Source organism: Rana temporaria, chromosome 5 (assembly GCF_905171775.1).
Source record: "Rana temporaria chromosome 5, aRanTem1.1, whole genome shotgun sequence".
Taxonomy (NCBI): domain Eukaryota; kingdom Metazoa; phylum Chordata; class Amphibia; order Anura; family Ranidae; genus Rana; species Rana temporaria.
In genome coordinates this window covers 320182904-320196304 of record NC_053493.1, presented here as the reverse complement: position 1 = coordinate 320196304, position 13401 = coordinate 320182904, and positions in this window count along the sequence as shown.

Genomic DNA, 13401 nt, shown 5'->3' with positions numbered 1-13401 from the left:
CCAGTGCGTTCTGAAGCTCCAGTGTTAGAGCTGTAAAAACGCCAGACGTTAAAAAACGCTCAAAATGCTCAAAAACGCTCAAAAACTTGCAAAAACGTTTAAAAACGCTACCGCAGAGTTTTTGAGCTCCAGCTAAAAAAAAAAAACATGGACAGGCGTTTTTAAGCTGTAAAAAAGGCTAAAAAAAGTGGCTGTAAAAACATCCATGGAAATGAAGCCTAAAGCCTAAGTTTAGTTACTTAGAAGAAAAAAAATCTGCAAAAATAGACAGTACTTACATTTAAAGTAATTGTAAACAATCACCTTGTAAAACAACCCATTATGTTTAAAAAATAAATGAAAGGCAAAACACATGTGTGTGTGTGCTTTGTATATATATATATAAATCAGTGTTCATACTTAGTATGAACACACGATCTGTCTTCTCTCCCCTGAGAGCACCGGGATCTGTGTGTTTGCACAGAGCAGCCTGAATCCTCTCCTTGATCCCTCTTCTGTGCTCCTGTCCCCTCCCTCCTGTTAAATGCTCCCACAGAAAACAGCCATTCAGACACGGAGCTGCGACCCCAGCCCTGCCCCCTCTCTTTCCTGATTGGCTGACTGATTTTGATTGACAGCAATGGGAGCTAATTGGGCTGTGCTGACTGAGAGCCAAGTGAGAGCCGAGAAAACAGGAGATGACGGTTCTGTGATTTCCTGCACTGTTAAGGCTGCATTGATGAGAGCTAGAGAGGCTGCAGATGGGCATTGAGGCTAAAAATGGGCATTAATTAGGCTACATTGAAGCTGAAAATGAGCATTAAACAGGCTGCATTGATGGGAGATGGGGAGGCTGCAGATGGGCATTGATCAGGCTGCATTGATGGGAGATGGGAATGCAAATATACATCATGATGCAAAATGCAGGTAGGATTCGCAACCATTATTGTATCATGTACAACCATTACCTTCATTATGTTCCCCATTTCGCATGTTCGGTCCTCACAGCAGAACTTACAAATGAGTCTCCAAGGCACAGTCGTTATTTTTCCAACATACCAATCACAGAAGTTGTTGCCCAAAATGCATCATGCACGGCGCCACACCACGTGACCAGTTACAGGCCTGTTTTTTTTGTTTGTTTATTTGTCCGATTCATATTGGATACATTGCATACCTACTAAAGTCCGTTTTTTCACTGTCACTGAGATAATGGGAGGCATTCAGTCCTTCCTGAAGTCGCTCTCCTCCCTGCCAATGAGGATGCAGGGAGAGGGAGCAGATTGGGTGGCCGTGGATATGCAAACGACTCTCACATTATGCACAGTGTCAGCGAGCTGAGGGAGAGGGAGAAATCCCACGCAGGAGCTGTCAGGGACACTCTGCATCTCAGAAAAGCCTGTGTCCCATCAGCAGGTGACCCAAGCAAGATACATAAAGAAACAAAAGGCGTTTTAATTGGGGGGCACATGGTGGGGCACAGCATAATGTTGAGGGGGTTAGGGCCCCCTCTGGTCCCCCTTAATGATGCCACTGCTCAGCACGAATAGAGCCCAGGTACTCCCACTGCCACACTATACACTTGGGTTAGCTGGGGGGCCTCTCTTACCAAAGAAACACATGTGTGCGCATGTGCCACTCTACTCAGCACGGCCACCTAGTATTTACAGGTCTGCTGTTCCCGGCCGCCACAGTCACCACCGTGTCAGTACAGGCTCGAGTAGCTTCCAATCCAGTCCTCACGTCAGCACCCAGCTTTCTCTCTTCCCAGCTCAACCCTTGCAATTTATATAGTGCGTCAATTCCGAGACAAGGTCATCCAGTGCCAAGGGCAAACCCCTTGGCACAATATACCCACTTCTATCTCAAATCCCCCCTCTCAGCACAAATCCTCACTCCCAATATCCCCCTTACAACATAAATCCCCAAAAAAACTTTCCATTGACAAAATCTCCTACCTCCCAATCCCCTCTCTCAGTGAAAATCCCCCCTCTCAGCACAGACCCCCATCTCTCCTATCAGCAAAAATCCCCCTTTCCAGCACAAATCCTCACCCTCATATAACCCCTTCTAGTAAAAATCCCCCCTCTCAGCACACATCCCCCTCAGAACAACCCCTTGCCTCCAACTCCCCTTTCCCAGCACAAATCCTCCACCATCTCCCCCTCCCAGCATAATTCCGCTCTTTCAGCACAAAATTCTCCCCCCATCTTCCCCTCCCAACATAAATCCCCCCTCTCAGCACAAATGCTCCCCCCCCCCGCATAAATCCCCCCTGTCAGCACAAATCCTTCACCATCTCCCCCTGCAAGCAGAAATCCTCCCTCTTAGCAAAAATACTCCCCGATCTCCCCCTCCCAGCATAAATTCCCCCTCTCAGCACAAATCCTCCCCATCTCCCCATCCCAGAATAAATCCCCCTCCTCCTTCCAGTATACATCCCACCAAAATACTTTCTACTACCTTCTTATACAAATTCTCTTAACCCCCAATCCCCGCCCATCACAAATCCTCACCGCTATATACCCCCTTACAGCACAAATCCTTCTCCCCCTCCCAGTACAAATACCCCCCTCAGCTCCTTCTCCTGTTCTGTAAGAGCAGCCTGCTATGCTGCAACTTGTAGTTCCCTAGACTACAGGGGACTTAAGAATGGCAGCCCACTATGTTGGGACCTGTAGTGCCTTTTTTGTGGGGGACTGAGGACTCCTCAGTCCCTCACAGTCTAGTTCACTACAAGTCCCAGCATATGAGGCTGCCATATCTCAGTCCCCTACAGAGGGCACTACAAGTTCCATCAGAGCAGGCTGCCACAAGTCCTTCAAACACAGCATGAGGAGATTGCAGCCTTCCACCCTCATACACTCACTCCCTTACTGCCATACACCGTGCCCCTGCCCACCCTCCCCTACAACAGTGTCCTCCTGGTGGCCCCCTCCGGAGTCTGGGCAGCATGTCTCACTGCATGGTGGAGCAGCGGGCGGGATTTCCCCATGTCAGAAGACACGTCCCAGGCCCGGCACAGCACACAAGGGTGCAGATCACTCCACCACCGGCCAGCGTCTGTGGGCAGCGGCGCCAGATCTAAAAAGGGTCCAACCCTATAGCAAGATGTAATTAAGAGGTCACTGAGTGTATTTAGATGTATGGTATTCTAATATAATATTTTTATATGCATCTCAACTGTGTGTGTTTAGCTGTCTGCAGTTTAGACCAGGAAACAAAATCACATTTGATAGATATATGTATTTTTTATTTTCAAAGTAAGCTTTTTTGACATGCTGCTAGTCAATCATTATATACACAGAATCAGAAGCAAATAAAATAATGCAGTTTAAAAGCTGGTGTCAAATAAACAGTTTGAGAGGCTTCTGAGAACATTCAGAATTCATTGACAGGTGTATTTAACCCTAAAAAATAAAAGAAAGGAAATGGGCCATAGGACTTTAAGTGAGGCATTGACGGGCCTATAGAATTGTTTTAGGATATCAAGGGTAGGTTAACTGTCACAGTCCCGTCAGGGAAATCTCTGTGGCCAAAAAGAATTGCTGAGTAATAAATCCGAAAAATGAAAATCAAAGAGTCAAATATAGAATTCATAATGTAATATGTATCATAATATATAATACAAAGATCATGCACACAAAGGCATAATACATGTAGTAATAATCACATTGGCATATTTAATATTCAAAATCCAGGATATGATTAATGAAAGAAATCACAATAAATTGACATACAGATACAGTGAACATGATTATCCAAAAAAATATATAAAAGAGAACACTTTGATGAAATACAGGATTGGCATCCCTGAGCATAGACTCGACGCATTTCTTGGAGTTTATAGACAGTCATCAGGAGTGGGGTGCATAAAAAATTAACTAGAAAAAGGGGGAATAGATGAACAGACATGTGAGTCAATGTGGTCTCAATAGTTAGGTCATAGTTGCAATAAAACCGAGTCGGATGGTATGATACATTACCTGTAGCAAAGCCCAAAATGGTAGCCCAAGCGTTCCACAAAGTGGAATGGGATGGTGGTCCTGGATGAACTGTCTCCCTCGGGGTTGAGGCAGGGATGGATCCCCCACAATCCAAGGACTCTCCAATCATGAGGAGAGCCAAGGATAAGATGGCGTGGGACATCAGCCAAGGAAAATACCGGACAGCCACAACATAATGCCAAAAGGTGAGGTGGGCACATATGGGACACACATTCAGGTACTGGTAAAAGAAAAAAGGTGAATAAAAAAATATATCAATCGCTGTGAGCCCAACAAAAGTGTTAATGAAAAAAAAAGGGGGAGAGGAAGAATTAAATGGGCCGTGTGAGTGCCCGTGATCAAGTAAGTGTGGGAATTATGCCAAAAGATGGCAGTGGGGCTAGTGAACGAATGAATGGAGATCCTGTGTATTGCCCAGCAATGGTGGGAATATTGGTGGGAAAGAAATGGGTGTAAAAGAGAGGATGTGTGTGCTAAGTGGAAGGCGAAGGGAAGACATGTCGATTTTCATTTTTCTGATTGATTACTTAGCAATTCTTTTTGGCCACAGAGATTTCCCTGACGGGACTGTGACAGTTAACCTACCCTTGATATCCTAAAACAATTTTATACGCCCGTCCATGCCTCACTTAAAGTCCCATGGCCCATTTCCTTTCTTTTATTTTTTACTACAATAGGGATGGAGGCATGGTCAAGGTATTTATGGTTTCCAACAGGTCACTTGCTTCTTTTTAAAAATGTATTTTACCCTAGTTAAATTCCTTCTTACCTTCATTTCACATATCGCATATTTAAAGTGTAACTCCACTTTTGTTGAGGAAAAAGACATTCCCCCCGGGTGATCTATGTAAATTGCAAGGATTATACCAACCTTTGTTGCAGATTCCTACCTTTTGTTATTCTGAAGAAATCCATGCGTGTTTGTCTGTGTCTCTTGGCTGAGTGAGTGTAATGGGAGTGATTTCATAATTATCAATCAGCTGTGACAGCTACGGAGCACTAATGAGAAAGCTGCTGGGCCTGCATCCCTTTGGACATGTGCCTATTGTAAGTATCTCACCAAAAATTAAATTTTTGTTGCAGGGGATTCCTGAAATTGGACTTATATCTTAGGCAGACTTCTGGGAAAATCAGTGAGCCAATCACACAAGCAGGACATGATGTTTCTAGGGAGTGATCAGTACACATTCTGTGTACAGAACACCTCCAGGTAGCCATATTGCTTTGCATTTATCGAAAATTACAGCGGCTGCAGATTGAAGAGGTAATTTTTTAATAACATTCAATTACAATATCACTTGTATCGCAATTGTGCATGCAATATTATTTTTTCTTTACTTGCTATTTTTTTTCTCACGAAAGTGGCGTTACCCTTTAAGTGCATTTTTAATTCCCATAGACTTGTATGGGAAGGCAAAACCTGCTTGGATTTAACAACATTTTGTCAACACAGACCTTTACATTTGAAGATTATGATGAGTACAGCATATAGGTTACAAAAAATAAAATAAAAAATGTGTCATCTTTTCAGCCCAATCAGAGAGCACCATGGCCACAGTCATGTCATGCACTGCTGACCCCTGAATCAGTAGTCAAATGGCATCTTTCATGGATCTCTAACAGCAAGACCATTTAGCAGACCAACATTGTGAAGAGCTCTTGTGAGCTAATATATTTTGCGTAATACAGATGATTTAACATCCATTAGTTTTTAGAAAGGTCATTCCACATGTACATACATTCCGGTACATTACCTTATCGCTAATAAATGGGTGTCTGTGTCTAATGTAGCCATCAAACAACTACACATCTGTTAATGTGTGAATTACTGTGGTTGCTAAGCAGAAATTAAACCTTGCTTAACCCTTGCACTACAAGAAGAAGAAGACAATAATACTAGGCATTGTGTTTGTCCCTTTACTGCCTCCTGAAACCCTTCCAAAGCTTATACTTTAATTGGGACTTTATTATGGCTGCTATTTGCCGAATTATATGCAGACACCCTCTGCTGACACTGTGCCCCTTCCCTGACACCCACATGACAATGTTGGGTTTTGATATGCCTCTTAGGCCTTTCATTGCATTGTGGTATGCAACAAGGGGATGTTCTTCCCTAGAATGAGAAAAATATGAAGAAAGGACAGTAGTGTGGTTAGTACTGGGGCAATGTAAAGTAAAGTGGTAGGGTTAGAGCCCCTGTCACGTTTTTGCAAAAAAGGAAAATCTGAAATGTTATAGTTAGCATCAGAACAAGAGAAGAGTCAAATATTCCATGGAGTCATCTGCACTGGTGGCAACTCTTCTCACTTTGGAGAAATTCCAACTCAACTCCTGTTGGGTTTTCAGGACGGAAAGTGAACTGAAAGCCCCAGAATGGGACAAATCTGACTAAAGATTTTTTTTTGTTTTGACTATGCTTTTAAATGTGTGGGTTTTATTACGGTAGTCTCCAGCAAGAAGCTTGCTGGTTATTCAACTTACTGGCATCTATCCTATACTGACACATCACATTTGAATAGCATGACCCTATAACAGTAAGAAATGTATTTATTCCAGTTTATGCAGATCTGTAGCTATGTTGGAATAGTATATTACTGTTAGTATTTACCATACTATGCATTTTTGTTACTTTTATTCATTGAAGGCTAATACCAGCTTAACCATTAGTCAACCAACTCACACAGATATACTGTGGCAGGTCGGCTCTCCTGCCTCGAATAAACCTACTTGTACATCTGTCCGTGCAAGGAGTCTAGCGAGCGTGCAATGTCCACTGGTGACCCATGATCACGGTGAGGAGAGGCAGAGCGGGCAAGGCAATTCCCTGTTCTGCCTAGTGACATGACAGAGATCTACTGTTTTATAGATATACAAGAACAAGTCTCCTGCGCTCTGATATTTTGAAGGGAATACTATGCAGTGGTGCAGTTCAATTAAAAGTTATCATCTAGAGTCTTGCAGCCCTCCTCAGAATCGTGGGTATTCATGAAACTATAAAAGAGAAGAAAAAGAGCGGAAGGCGCACCGACCTCGTGTGATACTGATAAAAAATGTATTTATTCCAATAGTAAAATCAATGGTTATACTCACAAATTTGGAGTTAAAAACAGGCTTTAAAAATGAATACAGCAGATATCCAGCATCGTCAGTGGAACACGAATAATCGTTTGAACCAATCAGTAGAAATAAAAGCTGACGCGTTCGCTTTTATTTCTACTGATTGGTTCAAACGATTATTCGTGTTCCACTGACGATGCTGGATATCTGCTGTATTCATTTTTAAAGCCTGTTTTTAACTCCAAATTTGTGAGTATAACCATTGATTTTACTATTGGAATAAATACATTTTTTATCAGTATCACACGAGGTCGGTGCGCCTTCCTCTCTTTTTCTTCTCTTTTAGAGATCTACTGTTCGCAGTGTTCCCAGTGATCGGAAACAGTGATCTCTGACATGTTCCTGGCAGCCTATCTCCCCTACAGTTAAAACACACCCAGGGACCCCTTGATCACCCCTAGTGTTAACCCCTTCCCTGCCTTTGGGGTGAGATTTGTCCGCCACAATGTCGCAGTCCTGCTAAAAATCGCAGATCGCCACAAACCAACAATATTGCGATTTTTTTTTTGTTACCAAAAATATGTAAAAGAATATATATCTGCCTAAACTGATAAATAAATGCATTTGTTTATATATATATATTTTTTGATAGGTATAATAGCAGAAAGTAAAAAAAAAAATGCATTTTTAAAAAACATTGTTGGTCTTTTTTTGTTTATAGCACAAAAATAAAAACCTCAGAGTTGATCAAATACCACCAAAAGAAAGCTCTATTTGTGGGTAAAAAAGGACATAAATTTTGTTTGGGTACAGCATTGCGCAATTGTCAGTTAAAGCGACACAGTGCCATATGGCAAAAAATGACCTGGTCTTTAAGGGGGCAAATCCTTCTGTAGCTGGTTAAACATGATCATCTGTGAGATTTCTGCTGAGGCGTCAAGGTCATCTGAGTGATTACTAAAAGAATAAGTGACACAATTCTAAAATAATGATGGTTTTTCATATTCCTTTTTACCTTTTCATTGTTTTACAATAACCCTATAATCAAGAAGCATCTTGTCTCAGCAGGTCAGCAGTCTGAATGTTCTACATAACTATTTATATTAAACATAAAGGCATTCAAAAATAATTAAATGAATATTATGAATATCAGAACAAAAGCCACATTTTATGAATACTAAGTAAAATATAGTAAGTAGGAAATCTAAAGTGTAGCATTAAAATAAATATTGTTTGTAAGTTAACCAATAGCCAATAGTCCACCTTTCAGTCATTTTTGATCACCCTTATCACATCAGAATTGGACTCTAGCTGGAATTGCATATCATAGGTTGCTATTTACATGCTAACTACAAGAGTAGTTTAGCTGCAGTTTGCTGTTATCCATTGCTATAATTCACCTGTGTCATCTGAGTGATTACTAAAAGAATAAGTGACACAATTCTAAAATAATGATGGTTTTTCATATTCCTTTTTACCTTTTCATTGTTTTACAATAACCCTATAATCAAGAAGCATCTTGTCTCAGCAGGTCAGCAGTCTGAATGTTCTACATAACTATTTATATTAAACATAAAGGCATTCAAAAATAATTAAATGAATATTATGAATATCAGAACAAAAGCCACATTTTATGAATACTAAGTAAAATATAGTAAGTAGGAAATCTAAAGTGTAGCATTAAAATAAATATTGTTTGTAAGTTAACCAATAGCCAATAGCTGTAACTAGGATTATATACAGTATATGTGTATTTCCCATAAGCTAATTCAAGAAAGTATACATTTAAATAATTTTCTGTGTTAGAGGTTAGCTATTAGGGAGACAATTGTTGAAATCTCAAGTATGTGTTTTCCTATGGTGTTGGTAAAAAATAAACATGTCTAGCAAAGCTGGGAACATAGGGTGGTTCAAAGGGCCTTTGCCAAATGTGTCTTTTTTTAAATATGTAACTCAGTGTTAGTAGTTCATATAAGAAGTTGTCAATTGTGTTTTGAAGTCAACATTTGGAGATTCTCCTAAGGCCCCGTACACACGAGAGGATCGATCCGCTGGAATTGATCCGCGGACTGGCTCCAGCGGATAGATCCCCTGGTGTGTACGATCCAGCGGATCTGTTTCCGCGGATTTTTGTCCCCGGGGATGGATTTCCAGCGGATCAAAATTTCTTGACATGCTAAGAAATCGATCCGCTGGAATCCATTCCAACGGATTGATCCGCTGGTCTGTACAGACTCACCGGATCAATCCGTCTGAATCCATCCCCCGCATGCGTCGTAAAGATTCGACGCATGCGTGGAATTCCTTATATGACAGCGTCGCGCACGTCGCTGCGTCATCATCGCGGCGACGGCGCGTCACGTCACCGCGGATGGAATTCCGCGGGGATTTTGATCTCATGGTTAGTACAGCCATGAGATCAAAATCCGCCAGAGGATTTATCCGCGGAAACGGTCCCCCGGACCGTTTCCGCGGATAAATCCTCTCGTGTGTACCCGGCCTAAGAGTCGGTTCACACGACTTCCAGCATGACTTTGGGAGGCAACTTGGACACAACTTGAGTATTAATCATCAGGCAACTTACAAGGCAACTTCAAGTTGCCTCCTGGACAGTAAAAGGCAACTTCAAGTCGCCTCCAGGACAAGAGGCTTTCCAGTGGCCAATCAAACAACAATCAGCTCTGTGGGAGGGAGGGGGAGGGAGGGGTATGTTACCTTCCTGGAAAGTTGCTTCAGTTAAGACAGTAATCAGACTTCTGAGGCAACTTCCATTGAAATCAATGGGTACAAGTTGCCTACAAGTTGCCTACAAGTCGGATTGAAGTAGTACAGGAACCTTTTCTGAAGTCGGAGCGACTTTAGTAGTGTGTATTAAGACGGATCCCATTCACTTCCATTCATTTTCTCAACCGCGTGACTTGGGACGACTTGGAGAGACTTCAAGTCGGATCCCAGGTCGTCCCTGCCCATTGGCTAGCTGGTGTGTGGATCGTCAATTGGGAAGTTGCAGTTCTTGAGAGCAGAGGAGAGGAGCAGTGATCCAAAGAACCCGTGCTATATGCCTGTTACCCCTGGTGGGGAGTACCATCTGGTGAGTGGGGAACCCTGGGGGGAGAACCGGGACCACTTTGTATTATTATACATAGGAGCACTCCCTCCACATCAAGAAATCCCTCTGGACTACATATATACTTCATTACTACTTGATTTCTAGAGACTTTTTATGCTTTATAAGGGTTGTTATGTTCCCATTGACTGTGTGTCCACCTTTCAGTCATTTTTGATCACCCTTATCACATCAGAATTGGACTCTAGCTGGAATTGCATATCATAGGTTGCTATTTACATGCTAACTACAAGAGTAGTTTAGCTGCAGTTTGCTGTTATCCATTGCTATAATTCACCTGTGTTATTGCATACGTTGTTTTTATATGTCACTATATGGTCTGGGGTATATCCCACCATCATATATTACTGTGGTTTGAGCTAGCACTCACACGCATATATTCACATTTTTGTGGCTTACCACACCTCCTACCACTAATTTACCCCTTCTGGGGTCCACTATTGATTCACGACAATTTGGTCTGCACTATACACTTTGTACTCACATCCACTCAGTCAATCAGCTATATGTTGTAGGGTATCATATGTGTACTTATATGTGCACCTAGGCAGCGCCAATACCCCTATTCATCTTTTTCTTATTATTGAGTTTTAGTATTATCACTGTTGAGATACACCTGCGTCTCTTTCTCCTGTTATTTTTCCCCAAAAATTACTTTTACTGGCTCCCAGTGCCTGAAAACATTTAATTCTGCAGTTAGTGCAGAAAACCGCTCCCCATGCCTCCCCTTGTGAAAGCCTGAGTGCTTTCACACTGGGGCGGTGCACTTGCAGGACGTTACAAAAAGTCCTGCAAGTAGCATCTTTGGGGCAGTATATAGCGCTCCTAAACCACCCCTGCCCTTTGGATTGCATGGGCAGCGCTGCCGGAGCGCCTGCAAAGCACTTCAGAACCGCAGAAACATGGGTCATTTTAACCCTTTCTTCCGCTAGCGGCCAACAAGCACAACTAAAACAACGGTAAAGTGCCGCTAAAAATAGCAACGCTTTACCGCTAACACGACGTGGCTGCAGTGTGAAAGTACCCTTAACCATTTCAATACAGGGCATTTTCACCCCCTTGCTGCCCAGGCCAATTTTCAGCTTTCAGCACTGTAACATTTTGAATGACAATTGTGCGGTCGTGCGACGTTGTACCCAAATTAAATTTTGATAATTTTTTTCTCCACATATAGAGCATTCTTTTGGTGGTATTTGATCACCTCTGTGTGGGTTTTTTTTGCGCTATAAACAAAAAAAGATCTCTAAAATGCAAGGAAGCCGGGGACGTCATATGACAGCTGCCCGGAGAGACACAGGGTTCCTGTGGCCATCATATTACAATGGCTCGGATGGCAAGTGGTTAAAGAGGAACTGCAGGCAAAAATGCTGAATCTATAAAAAATAATACAGTATGTTGTTTAAACAGTGAAAAGCCTAATTAGGAATTAGTATTATTGTAATGCTTACTTTTCCCAAGTAAAACAGCTTCTTTTTTATACTCCCGTTTTTACTATAGGAAAAGGAAGCCCTGGCCGCAAAAATCTTGGCAAAAGTCTGACCCATTGAAATCTTGCACATGCACAGTTAACAAACCCCTGGTTGCGTATGCATAGTTTTTTTAATCCCTGCAACCCCCTCCTATCCCTGCCTTCATTCGGCCCCCTCTCAAACTCTCACGAGAGTGAGAAAAAAAAACTCCTGGGTTGTGATGAATTAATCCTGGCAGTCAGTGTGAATGCAGCACTCGCTTAGGAAAGAAAGCAGAAGTTTTTTTTTCCCACCAAAGATAACACAGCAGGGGCAAAACATTTAATATAAGGAGAGTTATAAAAATGGCCGGATGTCCGCTTTAAAGGTCTGTTTGGAATTCATTGCATAAATTCTGAGGCCTCGTACACACGACCGAGGAACTCGTCGGAAAAGACACACCGTTTTCCTCGACGAGTTCCTTGTTAGGCTTGTCAAGGAACTCGACAAGCTTGCTTTGCGTACGCACGGTCAAGACTAAATCTCCTCGTTCTCAAATGCAGTGACGTACAACACATACAATGGCAGGGGAAGTTCGATTCCACTGGCACAACCCTGGGGGCTGCTTTTGCTAATCTCATGTTACTGCGTGTTAAGTAAAAGTTTGGTAAGAGACGATTTGCACTTTTCAGTCTATTACAGCGTGACAAATGTGCTATCTCCATTACAAATGCTACTTTTACTCCCGTCTCATACTTTATTCTGAGCATGCGCGGGTTTCTTAGCATACACACGTTCGAGTTTCTCATCGAAAACCAGCCCGATGAGAAACACGACGAGGAAATTGAGACTCCCGTCGAGGAAAAAGAGAACTTGTTCTCTTTTTTTCTCGTCGAGTTCCTCGACAGTTTCCTTGATGAAAAACGTACACACGACCGTTTTCCTCTGCAAAAAAAGCTCTCCCACCAAGTTTCTTGATGGATTCTGTTGTTTCTCGGTCGTGTGTACGAGGCCTGAGTCTGACTTCCCCGATAAGGAAGATTTTGGGAAGATAAAATCATGCATTGTAGATAGAATTACTATGCATAATTCCATGCAAAGACATGAGGTTAAAATGCTCATAATGACTGATATAACCTTAGGTCATACTAGAATCATCCTCTCTGCCCTCAATATATGTGGTTTTAGCCATTGTTATTTAGCATCACCCAGCATTCACGGTACATGCCGTTTTAAGCAAAAGTACATCATAATGCCATCTGCAGCCAATAGGTTCAGTTTACTTTTGGTATTTCGCCCAAATATTTTTATTGCAGAATAGCAGTAAAATCTTAAAATGTTAAACATTGTACAGATAAATTTGAATTTGAGTACAACGTACATTAAATAGAAATTTTATATTTTTTTAAATTCTGATATAATTTATTGCTATAAATTTTATATGTTTATTTTATGCATTTGCTAGAAATGATTTCATAGGTAACTTTCCTACATCCCTGCTTTGTAGATATAATTTGTAACTGTTCGGATGCATGTTTATATTTCTTCATTCCCACAAACCCAGTAGCTGAAAAGAGTTTTCATTGCCAATTAAGAAGCTTTGAAATTTAGCACAATAGTCAAAAGGTTATACCTAGCGCTGTTCCCGTTCAAATTTCCAAACTGTAAACATGTTGTGATGTACAGTATAAGGAAGCCACGTGATGAGGTGTTTTAGTTCAGTCTTTGGCTGTGGTTAGTCTAAAATAAAGTACCGTATTTGCCGGTGTATAAGGCGACCGGG